Source organism: Pleurodeles waltl, chromosome 6, assembly GCF_031143425.1.
Source record: "Pleurodeles waltl isolate 20211129_DDA chromosome 6, aPleWal1.hap1.20221129, whole genome shotgun sequence".
Lineage (NCBI taxonomy): Eukaryota > Metazoa > Chordata > Amphibia > Caudata > Salamandridae > Pleurodeles > Pleurodeles waltl.
This window is the reverse complement of record NC_090445.1, coordinates 1,200,961,544-1,200,978,141: the sequence shown is the minus strand read 5'-3', so window position 1 is coordinate 1,200,978,141 and position 16,598 is coordinate 1,200,961,544. Positions and strand designations below refer to the sequence as shown.

Below are 16,598 nucleotides of genomic sequence, written 5' to 3'. Positions count from 1 at the left end.
TCGGAATGAGGGCCTCTGTGTGTTGGTGGGGAGAAAATGGCAAAGTCGACATGGCATCCACCTCAGGGTGTCATGCACACAAAACACTGCCTGTGGCCTAGGCTAGTCACCCCTCTAGCAGGCCTTACAGCCCTAAGGCAGGGTGCACTATACCACAGGTGAGGGCATAGCTGCATGAGCAATATGCCCCTTATAATGTCTAAGTCCATTCATAGACATTATAAGTGCAGTGTGGCAGTATTAAGTATATGGTCTGGAAGTTTGACAATTCTGGGAAGTTTGGTATCACATTTCTCAGCACAATGCACCCCCCACTGATGCCAGTGCTGGATTTATAAAAAAATGCACACAGAGGGCATCTTAAAGATGCCCCCTGTCTTTTACCCAATCCTTCAGTGCAGGACTGACTGGTCTGTGCCAGCCTGCCAATGAGAGAAGAGTTTCTGACCCCCTCTGACAGCCTTTGTGCTCTCTGGGGCCAGAAACAAAGCCTGCACTGGGTGGAGGTGTTTCACACCTCCCCACTGCAGGATCTGTAACACCTAGCGGTGAGCCTCAAAGGCTCAGGCTTCGTGTTACAATGCCCCAGGGCACTCCAGCTAGTGGAGATGCCCAGCCTCCAGACAAAGCCCCACTTTTGGCGGCAAGTCCAGAGGGATAATTAGGAAAAACAAGGAGGAGTCACCACCTCAGCCAGGACCACCCCTAAGTTGTCCAGAGCTGAAGTGACCCCTCCTTGCAGAATCCTCCATCTTGGTTTGGAGGATCAAGGCCAATAGGGACAAGAATGCGCCCCCCTCCCCAAAGAGAGTGAGCACAAGGAGGGTGTAGCTACGCTCAGGGACAGTAGCCATTGGCTACTGCCCTCTGACCCCTAAAACGCCCCTAAATCTTGTATTTAAGGGCTCCCTGAACAAAGCTAGTCAGATAAGGAGACAACAACTGACTCGGCCCCAGCCCTACCGGCCGGTCTCCTGCTTCAAAAATCTGCAAAAGAAGAAGCAACGCGTTCTGCAGGACCAGCGACCCCTGAAAAGCCTCCAGGGGACTACCTGCATCACCGAGGGCCAAGAAACTCCTGTGAACCACAGACCTGTCCAATAAGAAGACAAAGAAACCATCTTTAAAGGAACTCTCTCCTCACTCCAGAAGTGCGAGTCCTACCTACTCTGCACCAGACACCCCCAGCCCTGTGTCTTGAGAAACCAACCTACCAGGGAGGATACCCAGGCGATTCCGACTACGTGTCCACCCTTGGCTGACCTCTCCAGACCCCCACCACAATGCCTGCAGAGGGAATCCCGAGGACCCCCCCTGTCACTGCCCGGTACAGCAATGACCAGCAGGCGGCCTTCACCCCTGTCCAGTCGGTGGCCTGCCCAAGAAGCCCCCCTGTGCCCTGCCTGCAGCGCCTACGTGACCCCCGGGTCCCTCCACAGAGTTCAATTGAGAACCCAACACCCTGTTTGTACACTGAACCAGGCTGCCCCTGTGCTGCTGGGGGTGTAGTTTTTGTGCCTACTTGGGGCCCTTCCAGTGCTCCTCTAAACCCCCCTGGTCTGCCCTCCGAAAACACAGGTACTTACCTGCATGCAGACCGGAAGCCGGAGTACCCTTGGTCTCCACAGGGGCCCACGTTATTTTGGCTCCTGTTTGACCTCTGCACCTAACCAGCCCTGTGTTACTAGTGCTGGGTGTTTGGGGTTATCTCGAACCCCCAACGGTGGCCCTGGAGATTGAACCCGTAAGTTTGTTTCTTACCTCAAAAACTGTACTTTACTTACCTCCCCCAAGAACTGTTGAAAAGAGCTTTTTGCCATTTTAAAGAAAACTGTGTACATTGTTGATTCCATTCAAAGTTGTAAGTATTATTGTGCAAAGTAACTTTCATTCAATGTACTTACCTGCTAAATGAATCTTGAGGTTCTAGAAATAAATTAACAAAATATTTTTCTATATAAAAACCTATAGGTCTGGAGTTAAGTCATTGAGTGTGCGTTTTCACTTATTGCTTGTGTGTGTACAACAAGCCTAACTAATCAACCACACTACCACAAATAGAGCATTAGTATTATCTATTATTGCCTCTGTCAAGCCTCTTGGGGAAATCCTGGACTATGTGCACACTATATCTCATTTTGATATAGTATATACAGAGCCAGCTTCCTACAATCACCATGTGTGATTTTTCATTTGCGAATGTGAAAAAATTTGAAAGAAAAATCACAGACTCATTCATACACTAATTCAGTCACTCATATGCACTCGGAGACTCATGCGCCCACTCACACACCCACTCAGACACTCAGGCACCCACTCAGACTGACTCATAAACTCAAACCCCCACTTTTAGACCCACTCATGCACCCACTCACAGATCCAATGAGAGAGACAGGCCCTGTGGCCAAGTGCGTGGTACTGGTTTGAGTGGTTATATATAAGGGTGGTTATAAGGGCCTGGCCTACAGGCCAGGCCATGTGACCAACCCCCCCGGTGTATGGCCGAAGGTAATTCTTCTAGTAATTTCAATTATTTTATGTTAAAAAACATAGAAATTCACTGAAAAAAAAAAGGTTACAGGAACGTTATAGATAGGTTCTGAGTTTACTCGTACAAAACAACAGAAATTCAGCAGTTATAGTTAGAGTACTTTTAAGTAACTATAATTCGCTCCCTAAGGTAACTAACTTCTGCCTTCGCCATGCAAAGCTAATTACTTCACAAATTATATCCTTAATGAGATCTTGTATGGCATCTTTGATATTATCACTGCAACATTCGCAATAAAATGATTGATAAGAAAACTGTGCATGCAAAGGGCACAAGTTATAGTTACCTCAGGGAGCGCGTTACTTGAAAGAACTCTAACAGCTGAATTCCTAAGGTTTTATATGAGTAAATGCAGAACCTAACTATAACATACCTATAACCTTTGTTTTTTTAGTGAATACATATATATATATATATATATACACACACACACATATATATACAGGGAGTGCAGAATTATTAGGCAAGTTGTATTTTTGAAGATTAATTTTATTATTGAACAACAACCATGTTCTCAATGAACCCAAAAAACTCATTAATATCAAAGCTGAATATTTTTGGAAGTAGTTTTTAGTTTGTTTTTAGTTTTAGCTATGTTAGGGGGATATCTGTGTGTGCAGGTGACTATTACTGTGCATAATTATTAGGCAACTTAACAAAAAAAAAATATATACCCATTTCAATTATTTATTATTACCAGTGAAACCAATATAACATCTCAACATTCACAAATATACATTTCTGACATTCAAAAACAAAACAAAAACAAATCAGTGACCAATATAGCCACCTTTCTTTGCAAGGACACTCAAAAGCCTGCCATCCATGGATTCTGTCAGTGTTTTGATCTGTTCACCATCAACATTGCGTGCAGCAGCAACCACAGCCTCCCAGACACTGTTCAGAGAGGTGTACTGTTTTCCCTCCTTGTAAATCTCACATTTGATGATGGACCACAGGTTCTCAATGGGGTTCAGATCAGGTGAACAAGGAGGCCATGTCATTAGATTTCCTTCTTTTATACCCTTTCTTGCCAGCCACGCTGTGGAGTACCTGGACGCGTGTGATGGAGCATTGTCCTGCATGAAAATCATGTTTTTCTTGAAGGATGCAGACTTCTTCCTGTACCACTGCTTGAAGAAGGTGTCTTCCAGGAACTGGCAGTAGGACTGGGAGTTGAGCTTGACTCCATCCTCAACCCGAAAAGGCCCCACAAGCTCATCTTTGATGATACCAGCCCAAACCAGTACTCCACCTCCACCTTGCTGGCGTCTGAGTCGGACTGGAGCTCTCTGCCCTTTACCAATCCAGCCACGGGCCCATCCATCTGGCCCATCAAGACTCACTCTCATTTCATCAGTCCAAAAAACCTTAGAAAAATCAGTCTTGAGATATTTATTGGCCCAGTCTTGACGTTTCAGCTTGTGTGTCTTGTTCAGTGGTGGTCGTCTTTCAGCCTTTCTTACCTTGGCCATGTCTCTGAGTATTGCACACCTTGTGCTTTTGGGCACTCCAGTGATGTTGCAGCTCTGAAATATGGCCAAACTGGTGGCAAGTGGCATCGTGGCAGCTGCACGCTTGACTTTTCTCAGTTCATGGGCAGTTATTTTGCGCCTTGGTTTTTCCACACGCTTCTTGCGACCCTGTTGACTATTTTGAATGAAACGCTTGATTGTTCGATGATCACGCTTCAGAAGCTTTGCAATTTTAAGAGTGCTGCATCCCTCTGCAAGATATCTCACTATTTTTTACTTTTCTGAGCCTGTCAAGTCCTTCTTTTGACCCATTTTGCCAAAGGAAAGGAAGTTGCCTAATAATTATGCACACCTGATATAGGGTGTTGATGTCATTAGACCACACCCCTTCTCATTACAGAGATGCACATCACCTAATATGCTTAATTGGTAGTAGGCTTTCGAGCCTATACAGCTTGGAGTAAGACAACATGCATAAAGAGGATGATGTGGTCAAAATACTCATTTGCCTAATAATTCTGCACTCCCTGTATATAATTCACTGGGAAAAAAAAGTTAAAGTAAATAAATCTGTTTTTGTAAAAAAAAAAAAAAATAAACCCTTACAAATTCACTGAAACATAAAGGTTAAAAAGGAACGTTATAGTTAGGTGAATATGTCAGTGCTAACATTAACGTTTGTAATTTCTTTTAAAACAAAGAAATTCAACAGTTACAGTTGCCAGAGCTAACTATAACTTATGCACTCACCATGCACTGTTTATGCCCTCACGTTACATCATTCATGACATGTTCTATGACATCATTTATGACATCACTGCAGAACTGCGCAGGAGCAATGTGTGTTCTTGCTGGGCTAGTGCCTGCTGAGAGCAGATTCAGTGTTTGCTCCCATTTGTTGGAGTTTTAAAAATGCTCCTGCCAGGAGGGAGCGCAAACAGGTTTCCCTGCCCCTTCGGTATGGGCAGGGCAGGGAAATCAAAATGTTCTGGGTGTGGGGTCCCCAGGACACAGCAAATGAGCCAGCTCTAGAGGATGAGGTCCCCAGTGGCATTAATGGTTCAGGGAGGGATAGCCACATGATCCACCTCCATTTTAGGAAAGTTAGCAGCCATGGGGATGGGATCCCTTTAGGGCCTTGCCAAGGCTCAGGGAGGAGGGCACATGGGGCCCCCTCCCCCTTTTTGGACAATTTCAGCTCTGAGCGTGAGCGTCCCAGGTCCTATAATGGTTCTAGAGGAGACCCATGTGCTCCCCCACCTCCCATCAGAAACTGGTGATTTATTTTATTTTGAGTCTTGAGCCCCTTGCGGACCCAATAGTCCAGATGAACGAGTTACTTACCTTCGGTAACGACTTTTCTGGTGGATACATTAGCTACCTGTGGATTCCTCACCTGATGAATACTCCCATGGCGCCAGCATTTGACGGAAATCTTCTTACTAGTCTCTGCACGTCGACGAGGACGTCACTCTAGCCCACGCGACGCCGTCTGACGTCATACAGGCAATAAGAAGTCCTCGCCGACGTGCCGATGACAGTACCAACATTTTTTACGTGCATGAGAATAATAATAATAACCCAATGCAATGAAAGAGCAAAGCAACATCTCTTAATATTGTAAATCACACAACATTGCAATAAAATAGCTGTAGATTTAATATAACCTTTTTTTTTTTTTTTTTTTTAAACAAATAAATATATTTATACATACGAATCATGTATATACCCAATATATATATAGATTTATATATAAATATACACATATATACAAATATCATACATGCAAAATGTATTGCAACTTTGAAGACCAAAAGGAGCACACTCAAGGATTGCTTGGAGAGACCAAAAAGGCAACGGGGAGGCGGGTGGGACCGTGAGGAATCCACAGGTAGCTAATGTATCCACCAGAAAAGTCATTACCGAAGGTAAGTAACTCGTTCTTCTGATGGATACAACTACCTGTGGATTCCTCACCTGATGAATAGAGTCCCAAAGCAGTACCACGCCCGGCGGTGGGTGCCTAAATGGTCAAACCAAGAAATCCTGCAGCACTGACCGTGCAAAATGACCGTCCCTTCTGACCTCAGAGTCCAAACAGTAATGTTTCACAAAAGTGTGAAGGGACGACCAAGTTGCGGCCTTGCAGATGTCAACCACAGGAACACCCCTGGCCAAGGCCGAAGAGGCCGACTTAGCTCTGGTGGAGTGAGCTCTAATGCCCTCAGGCGGATCCTTCTTTGCCAAAGAGTAACAGATTTTAATGCAAAGAACAACCCACCTGGAGAGTGTTCTCTTGTGGACTGCCTTTCCTCTCCTCTTGCCCACGTATCCGACAAACAGCTGATCCTCCAGCCTGATATCCTTCATTCTGTCGATATAGAAGCTCAACGCCCTTTTTGGGTCCAGGCGATGTAGTCTTTCTTCCTCCTTTGAAGGATGAGGCGGAGGATAAAACATGGACAAAGTGATTGTCTGAGCCAAATGGAAGGGTGAAACAACCTTCGGAAGGAAAGCAGCCTTGGTCCTCAACACCACCTTATCCCCATAAAACGTTATATAAGGGGGTTTAACCGATAAGGCCTGCAACTCACTCACTCTCCTTGCAGATGTTATAGCTACCAGGAATACTGTTTTAATAACCAAATACCTTAAGGGGCAAGAATGCATAGGCTCAAAAGGGGACCCCATAAGGAAAGTCAGGACCAAGGACAAATCCCATTGAGGCATAACGAATGGTTTTGGAGGATATTGATTCAGAAGACCTTTCAAGAATCTGAGAACAATAGGGGATTTAAATAACGATGGTTGGTCTGGAAGACAAATGAAGGCTGACAAGGCCGACAAATAACCCTTAATGGTAGCTACTGCACAACCTTTCTGCGCTAGAGACAGTGCAAAAGACAAAACATGTGACAGATGAGCATGTAAGGGATCAATCTGTCTCTCTCCACACCACATAACAAATTTAGACCACCTATTAGCGTAGATAGATTTAGTGGAGTGTCGCCTGGCCGCTAAGATAACATCCACTACATCAGGCGGGAGAGAGAAGGAACTCAGGTTGCCCCGTTCAATCTCCAAGCATGTAGGTGCAGACTCTGGAGGTTGGGGTGTAAAACCTGCCCCTGCGACTGCGAGAGGAGGTCTGCCCTGAGAGGGAGACGGAGCGGAGGGCACAGTGAGAGTTGGAGAAGGTCGGAGTACCATACCCTCCTTGGCCAATCCGGAGCTATTAAGATGACTTGGGCCCGGTCTTGGCGAATTTTCCTCAACACTCGAGGAATCAAGGGTATGGGGGGAAACGCGTAAAGCAACTGGTCGCACCAGGTTATCTGAAACGCGTCCCCCAACGCTCCCTGCATCGGATACTGGAGGCTGCAGAATAACGGGCAATGCGCGTTCTCCCGAGTGGCAAACAGATCTATCCGAGGAAACCCCCACATCTGGAAGATTAAACAGACTTGATCTGGATGGAGACGCCACTCGTGGTCTGCCGAGAATTGGCGACTGAGACTGTCCGCACGTACATTCAAGACCCCGGCCAGATGATTTGCCACCAAGCAAATCTGATGGTCCTTTGCCCAGGACCATAGCCGAAGAGCTTCTCTGCAGAGAAGGTACGACCCTACTCCTCCCTGTTTGTTTATGTACCACATCGTGGTAGTATTGTCCGTCAGGACCTGTACCGACTGACCACGAAGGGATGGGAGGAAGGCCTTGAGAGCCAAACGTACAGCCCGTAACTCCAACAGATTGATATGAAACACCTGTTCCTCTGGAGACCAAAGCCCTTTGATCTCCAGATCCCCCAGATGAGCTCCCCATCCTAGGGTGGAGGCATCCGTTATTACAGTGGCCACTGGTGGCGACTGCGCGAACGGCTTCCCCTGTGAAAGATTGTTGCCCGCAATCCACCACTTCAATTCCACAGCAGCATCTCTGGAGATCTTGACAGTACCTTCTAAATCTCCCTTGTGTTGAGACCACTGCCTTCGGAGGCACCACTGAAGAGCCCTCATGTGCCAGCGAGCATGCGTGACCAACAGAATGCAGGAGGCGAACAGACCGAGCAGACGAAGGACCTTGAGGACTGGAACTACCGCTCCATTACGAAACATTGGAACCAATTCCTGAATATCTTGAATCCGCTGAGGCGGAGGAAAGGCTCGACTCAATGTTGTATCCAGTACTGCCCCTATGAACAGGAGGCGCTGAGAGGGCTCCAGGTGAGATTTGGGCACGTTCACCGAAAAGCCCAGGTCGAACAACAACTGGGTTGTTGACTGCAGATGATGCGACACAAGCTCCGGGGACTTGGCTTTGATCAACCAGTCGTCCAAGTAAGGGAATACTGCTATCCCCCTCCTTCTGAGCTCCGCCGCAACCACTGACATCACCTTTGTGAAGACTCGAGGTGCTGAAGTAAGACCAAACGGGAGGACCGCAAACTGATAGTGCTGCGAACCTACCACAAACCGGAGATACTTCCTGTGTGACTTGAGTATCGGGATATGAAAGTAAGCATCCTGCAAGTCGACAGACACCATCCAATCTTCCTTGTTCAACGCCAAAAGCACCTGTGCTAGGGTCAGCATCTTGAACTTTTCCTGTTTGAGGAACCAATTCAAGATCCTCAGATCCAGGATTGGTCTCAACTGACCATCCTTTTTGGGAATCAGGAAGTATCTTGAGTAACAACCTCGACCCTTTTCCTGCTCTGGGACCAACTCTACCGCGCCCTTTGAAAGGAGGACTTGAACCTCCTGTTCTAGCAACAGGAGGTGTTCTTCTGAACAATAAGATGGGCGGGGCGGGATGAGGGGCGGGAACTCCCGAAAGGGAAGGGCGTAGCCTTTTCCCACAATGCCGAGAACCCAAGTGTCCGTTGTGATAGACTTCCACTTGTGGAGAAAACGCTGTAATCTTCCCCCTACAGGAGAGGAGTGAGTGGGAAACGGTGGAAGCCTAAGGCTGCTTCCCCTGCTGCACCCCTCCAGAGGACGAGGAAGAGGCAGAGTGCTGTTGAGAGGCTCCTCTGGTACGGACCCCACCCCTCCCCCTCCCTCTAAATGACCTATAGGGGAGGGAAGAGGCGGGTTGCTGGAACCTCCCCCGAAAGGAAGAGGAATAAGAGCCACGCCCAAATCCCCGAAACCTCCTGAAAATTCTAGAAGAGGCAGAGGAAGAAGGAGCTTGCAGTCCTAACGATTTGGCTGTGGCTCTGCTCTCCTTAAATCGTTCCAAGGCTGAATCTGCCTTGGCTCCAAACAGTCTGTCCCCATCAAACGGGAGGTCCAGCAGGGTCGACTGCACATCCGCAGAGAACCCTGAGTTTCGGAGCCAGGCCTGTCTTCTTGCCACCACAGCCGTGCCCATCGCCCTGGCCACCGAGTCGGTCGTGTCCAGCCCAGACTGGATAATCTGGGTCGCGGCAGCCTGGGCGTCCGAGACCACATCCAAAAGACCCTGGGGAAGCTCCGTGAATGAAGACGAAATATCATCCATCAGCGCATGGATGTACCTCCCCAGAATGCACGTGGCGTTGGTGGCCTTCAACGCCAAACTGCATGACGAAAATATTTTCTTGGACTGCGCATCCAGTTTCTTGGAGTCTCTGTCTCCAGGCACCGTCGGGAAGGAACCAGGCGCTGACTTTGAGGAACAGGAGGCTTGCACCACCAAGCTCTCCGGCGTAGGGTGTCTAGAGAGAAAGCCAGGGTCAGATGGTGCAGCTCGATACCTCCTGGCCACAGCCCTATGAACCGCCGAGGAAGACACCGGCTTCTTCCACACCTCCAACACCGGATCCAGCAAAGCCTCATTAAATGGCAAGAGAGGCTCAGCTGCAGCAGAGGCCGGATGCAATACCTCTGTCAGCAAATTCTGCTTTGCCTCTGCCACCGGCAAAGGCAGGTCCAAAAAGCTCGCTGCCTTCCTCACCACAGCATGAAAGGAAGCAGCCTCCTCCGTATATTCCCCTGGAGATGAAAGGTCCCACTCAGGGGAAGTGTCCAGCCCACTGGCTGTATCCAGACCATGCAGTCCGTCTCCAGAGTCCTCAATCTCTCCCTCCTCTAGGACTCGCTGGTACTCTTGCTCTTCTAAAAGACGGAGAGCACGCCTCCTCGAATGAAGTCTCTCCTCGATACGCGGAGTCGACATGGCCTCCGCCGACGTCGAAGAACGGCGCCGATCTCCAGAAGCATCTGACGCCGCGTCCGGCGCCACAGGCAGCTTCGGCGCCGAGGCAGGAGCCGGAGGACGAGGTCTTGGAGCCGATGGACCAACCGGAGTCACAGGGCAAAATCCTGACTTCGACGGAGGGGCAACCTCCGGGGCCGAAACATCCGAAGCCACCGGAGCGGCCACCGACGCCGGCACCGGCGCCGAGCCCACATTCCCAAAAGGGAGAAAGGGCATAAAGGGTGCCAGCCGAAGAGGCGCAGGATCACCCAACGAAAAGGCCAAGGGCCCCGAAGGACCAGCCGGAGCAGCTCCTGGAGCCATCTGCTGAAAGATGGTATACATCGCATTAAGAAACGCGGTACTATCGGCTCCAGGAGTGGGAAAAGCCGGATACTGGGGTGCCTGGATCGAGGGCGACCCCGACGCCGGCCTCGACGTCTGCGACGCCGGAGAAAACACAAGAGGCTGCACCACCTCAATCACTGACGCCTGACCAGGTGAAGTCGGTGACGCCGGAGAGGGCAACGGCGTCGATGGATGCGGCGTGACCGTGGGGCTGACCTCCCAAGTCCTCCGACGCCGAGCCGAAGGTGACCTCGAACGAGACTCCTTGCTGGAGTGACGTCGTGAGTCTCTACGGCGCCGGGAGTCTCGATGACGCCGGTGAGACCTTGGCGAAGAAGACTTCTTATGATGTTTCTCCTTCTTCTTTGACTTTGCCATGAATAACTTGGCCTCGCGCTCTTTGAGGGCCTTCGGATTCATGTGTTGACATGAATCGCAAGTCGAGACGTCGTGGTCGGAGCTCAAACACCATAGACAGTCGGAGTGAGGATCTGTAACTGACATCTTGCCCCCACACTCTCGACAGGGCTTGAAACCCGACTTCCTCTGAGACATTGTTACCGCAGAGAAGACTACGCAGCAGACAATACACTGTAACCACGAAGGTAACAGTAACTCCCTCGAAGATAACCGTTTCGAATGCACGGAAAAAAGGGAACTGTCATCGGCACGTCGGCGAGGACTTCTTATTGCCTGTATGACGTCAGACGGCGTCACGTGGGCTAGAGTGACGTCCTCGTCGACGTGCAGAGACTAGTAAGAAGATTTCCGTCAAATGCTGGCGCCATGGGAGTATTCATCAGGTGAGGAATCCACAGGTAGTTGTATCCATCAGAAATACAAATATATTTGACCCGTAATTTCTGAAAAGCTACTGCAAAGATTTACACCAAACCACAAAATGCACAATCTGCAGACCAAGATCTAGCTTCCTGACGAATTTGCTGTTATATTCGGTGCAGCATTTTTTGCTATAGGGCTTCTTAACGTAGTCTATCGAAAATGCATGTGGATTTTACATTTTGGGACCCCCCCTTTTTTCTTGGCCCCCGCTTGATGTATCACCCCGAAACTTTCCATGCACAAACTATTAAAAAAGTAGCATATTTTTGGAAAGTTTTGTGGCGATTCATCAAAAGCTGCTAACGTTATACACTTATTTTAATGGTAAAACATTAGATACAGGTTATAAATATGTATCTGTTTTACAATACCTTAATGACGTTCAGTTTAATCTAAAAATACTTATTTGTTTTTTAAACAAAGTAAAATAAAAGGATTAAGTACATAACTTTTAGCAACCTATCAAATGATAAATATTTTGTTTTAGGTTGGTGTCATTTCTTTTTTCTTTTAATACATTTTTAAAAACAATTATTTTGTTTGAATGTACTTAGATTAATTACATATAAAATTTAGTTAATGGTGCTTTAGTATTTTTGTTCCTTATTATTTTATGAATATTTCATTTTTTTAACCTTATATTAACTTTTCAAAATCTCCCTATAGTTTATCAGAGGGAGATCCCTGCCTCAACTGCTGCGGCCTCCGCCAAGTGTGCAAAACATCAAATATGGTTTCAAAGTCACAAGTGACTATTACATTTGTTTATGATGCGCTTTCTGACTCCATCTCGAAACAGGAAATGTATGTCTCCGCTTTTGAATAACGTTACGCTTGCAGATGGATAGTTAGCTCAAAGTAGTAAGGTTACTGAAAAGCGCAAAAAAAGGGGGGCACTGTTTGGTTTCAATCTGGGTCTACTGTCAAGACTGTGATGTGTTGTGGGGTGGCAATTCCATCCACTTTTAAAGAGTGTCTGACTCTAAGGCGACCCGTTTCATTAACCTGTGTGGGATCATTCTGAAGTTGAGGGTGTGAGTCATGGTGACGTGTAGCTGCTGGGGACTACATCACCCATCATCCCCTGCTCATCATCTGCCCTACAAAAGGGCTTCAGAGACCCGCTGTGCGGCACATGCCCGAACGAAGGCTGGGCCAAGAGCGGGCCCGTCCTTGTCTGTCAATGTCCGGAAGAAGCAGGGCAGGGTCACCCCCACTTGATTCTCACTCAGATCATCCATGCTGGTAACTGATATTAGGGCAATTAACTTTTACAAATATCTGTGGTGACAGGTCTCTGATTTTCCATACACTGGGAACCAGCTTATTTTATTTGGTATGAGTACGAGGGATGTTGGCTCTGAGGTGGCGATCTACGAGCGACTGATGGAGGACTTCGCAGCGTAGTGTCTTATGCAACTGTCCTGTTATTTGAAATTGGTGTTGATTAGCTAAAGACCCTAACCCATTGTGAATTCCGATTGTAGAACTGTCCACCAAATTAATTCTCTAACTGAATCGGTTTTGTGGGTAGATGCTTTAAATTATATCTGGATGGAGGTTAATATGGAAACTGCTTTGTAATTCAAGGTTTAGGCAATAGTGAATACTTGTCAATTGTTGCCTTTCCACCTTTGTTGCGGGGGGCTTGTTTATCATCTTGAACATTTTCTACTAGTTTTGCAAGACGAGAATACCAGCTTGGAGGGAGGCTGGCGGCTTCGGGAGAGTGAGAGGGAAGGAATCCCCCCACCTAACAAGGGCCAGATCCAGCGGGGCTTGTTAGTAAGTTAAGTAGCTGGAGTGTGAATCAGATTGGATTAGGAGTGAGTCACAGCTCATTGGTTCCTGAAAGATCTGTGTATTTTTTTCCTGAGTGATAGGACACCTCGCTAACATAGGGAAACGTCGGGTGGTAGATCCTGCAGTGGGCTCAGCCAAATATAGTAAAGCAACTCAGCAACTTGAAAGTCATACATTAACTGAGATATATCAGCTAATTGAGGAAGTGGAACTAACTATATGTACAGTCACTGCCGCTAATAATGATGGCAAATCCAAACTGAGAAAATGATCCCCAAAAATCTCTAGCTATTTTAACAAACCAGCATTATGATCTACTACCCAATGCCTGGGATATTTTCATCCAGAAGTGGGGAAGGTGATAGCCTCTCCAACAGCTCCATCAATAGTGTGCCAGAATAGATTTCTTTCCTTGATGGAAGATAATAATGGGCCTAAAGTTACTGATGACAAGAGTGTTTAAGTGCATAATCGAACACCTGCAAACCCAATGATACCTGACATGGCCACTTACGTCTCCCTCATCACAGATTTAAAAGCGGAAGTGGGAGAGGTGAAATCGACTTTAGGCCTCCATATGAGGAAAATTGATAAGGTCTTGTTTTTAAAGGGAATACTGACTCAGCAAAGGGGATCATGTATGCCCAGTAAAGTTGCTGCCAGAACAGACATACAAGCAGTACCAGTGCCTACAAAAATACATTGCAAGAGCTTGCTCAAACCTGCTTATCTGGCCCAAGAGACACACAGTGAACCACGGAGTCATAGGTCCATGACTAAACCAACAAGCCCAAGGGCAAGCAATAGCAATGCTAACAGTAAGTTATCTTCTATTTCTAATAGAGAAGAAGCATACCCTAGGGGAAGCAATCCTTCAAACAGCTATTCCACAACTGGGTTTAGTGTAGCTATGGTTAATGTCCCAAAACTGACTGATCCAAAGAAAAATAAAGACAAATGGTCAATTAACAACAAGGCAACCCACTGGATAAGTTACATTAGGGGTTGCTATTCGGTCATCTGGGAAGGTATCACTGGAGCTAGACGATGCTCTGATGCCTATCAAGAAGTTACTAAAGGAACTTGGTTTGGGTGACCTTGGGCCTCACTCTGAGGTTGCTAAAATTCCCCTCAAAGGGTGTGCTGAAAAAACATTATTGGGCTTACACGCTACAAAGGGAGGAACTTAAAGCCAGGGGCCCTATGCTAACCAGTGAATTTATAGATTGTAAGACCTCATATGAGCTAGAGCAGTACTGGGACTTGATCACTGTCCCACGTTATAGGAAGCTATACTACCAGTTTAGAGTGGGCTCTCTTCCTTTGAGGGCATTCACATGAAAGTGGCCGAGCACAGCTGGAGAAGAATGTTTGTTCTGCGAAGTTCAAATTGAGTCCATTCCACATGTATTTTTTGTATGCCCTGCTTATGCTAGGTTCGGTTTTTCTTGAATTATTCCAGTGTGTAGACAGTTGGGTACCCTAAGTCATCAGGCAGCATTAAGGATGTTGAGAACAGATCCAGCCCCTTCATACGCCTGCTCAGCTGCTTAATATTTGGGCCTAATGTGGGCAAAAAGAAGGACTGTTATTGCTGTAATGTGATTTTAAGATTATTACATTAGAAATTATTTTTCATTGTGATTGTAAATTATACAACCCATTTTGTGAATTCTATTTTAGGCCTGATGCGAGTAAGAATATGGGTTGTCATTGTTACAACTGTTCTAAAATTCTAAAATGTTTTTAGATTTATTTAAAATGACTTGTATATGAATTTCTTTTGGGGAATTGTAGGAATAACTGGACCAATTCACATGTTGTTAAACATGATCATTTGATGTTGCTAAATGTGGTTTCTTGATGTTGAAGTGGTGTTATTTGTATGTGGTGTATGTTATTTGTGTACTTTTCTGGCTTAGGCCAAAATAAAGTCATTTGAATTGAAAATTACACATGTAGATTTACTCATTGTTAAATTTACCTTTGTGAATAGCAACGTGTTTTTGGAAAGAACACCCAGCTTTAGTCAGTATCCTTTTTAATCTTTTCCAGCATGTTGTCTGCCAGAGGTCCAAAGAGATGTTGCTCATCAAAAGGCACATCGATGAGGTACTATAAACCCTCATGATGGATGCCAGACACCATAAACCATGATAGCACACAACAAATGATAGTATTGACCTCCCTGGAGGCTGTATTTGACATATCGAGGGGGCACCAAATGTTCTCATTAGAGAGAAGTTTGCCTTCTTGGACGAGCTCTTGACCTGTTTTGTGGTACATCTCTGTCCCATGTTTTCCCAGCGCATCTTCCCAGATAAACTGAGAATGGAGCTCCACAGAGTTAGCGATCCTCCACGGAGTTGCTGCCCCTACTGTGATACACTTACTAGCTGCATCTATCTTCTTACTCTCCTTGTCAGGAGGTAGGGTGTCCTCAGTAACCTAAACAGCAGCTCTTTTCCTGGCAACATGGATAGCCAGAGATTCTGGTGGAACAAGGCCTCTGATATATGGTAGATCCTTCAGGAGCAGGCTTCTATTTTTCTCCATCCTTGGAGTTCCCACCCAAATCATTAGAGGTTGTTTAAAGTTTTCCATAGCACATCTTGTTATACTTTTAAGCATTGGCATACACTGCACTGCTCGTTCTGTTTTTCCTAGCATCTCCACTAAGAAATCAGCCTCTTTCTCCTCTACATGTAACTACCTTACTACGTATAGTTGTCCTTTGGATACATGCAAACATCTTAGATGAGGAAAGTGTAAGATTTTAGAAAACGAATCAGGAGAATGCATTTCCACCGCATCTATTAAAGTAGACGCAATTTCAGGCAGGGGGCAGCCAAAATAAAAACATTTTTAGCTTTAAAAAAATCGGGTCTATTAGCATATATATGCCTTTGTTTTATTACTTAATATGCAGTGGTGCCATCAGGAGTTGAGGTTTTCACAGGATGAGCCCTAGATTAATGTCTTCCTGTGGTTCGACAGGTAGTAATCCTACTGGTCGCTCCATCCCAGGCTCGCAATAAGGTAATAGGCAATACATACCTTAAGATGGCTTCCCCAAACTTACAGAGTCCAGGAATTGGCCTGGGATCTGTAGGGGTACCCTGCTCATGCACTGGTACCCTCACACTTACAGGCAAGCACCCTGCCCTTGGGCTGAAAGACCTACCAGAGGGGTGACTTATTATGTCCAAGTGCAGTGGTTAGGTTTGGCAGTGAAAAGGGGCATGAACCCTTTCACGCAAGCTGACAGTTTGCATGGGCTCCCCTGGTGTACCAATGCCCTGGGTACCTCGGTACCATATACTAGGGACTTACATGGGTGCACCAGTATGCCAATTGTAGGTGTGAAAAGTAATCAACTAAATTTAGGGGTG

General features: G+C 46.5%; 1 protein-coding gene across 4 annotated transcripts in view; it reads right to left on the bottom strand.

The window, feature by feature from the left end:
- The window catches only part of CCAR1 (cell division cycle and apoptosis regulator 1), a 1,667,827-nt gene that overhangs the window by 909,731 nt on the left and 741,498 nt on the right, over positions 1-16,598 (bottom strand). The window lies entirely within an intron of this gene.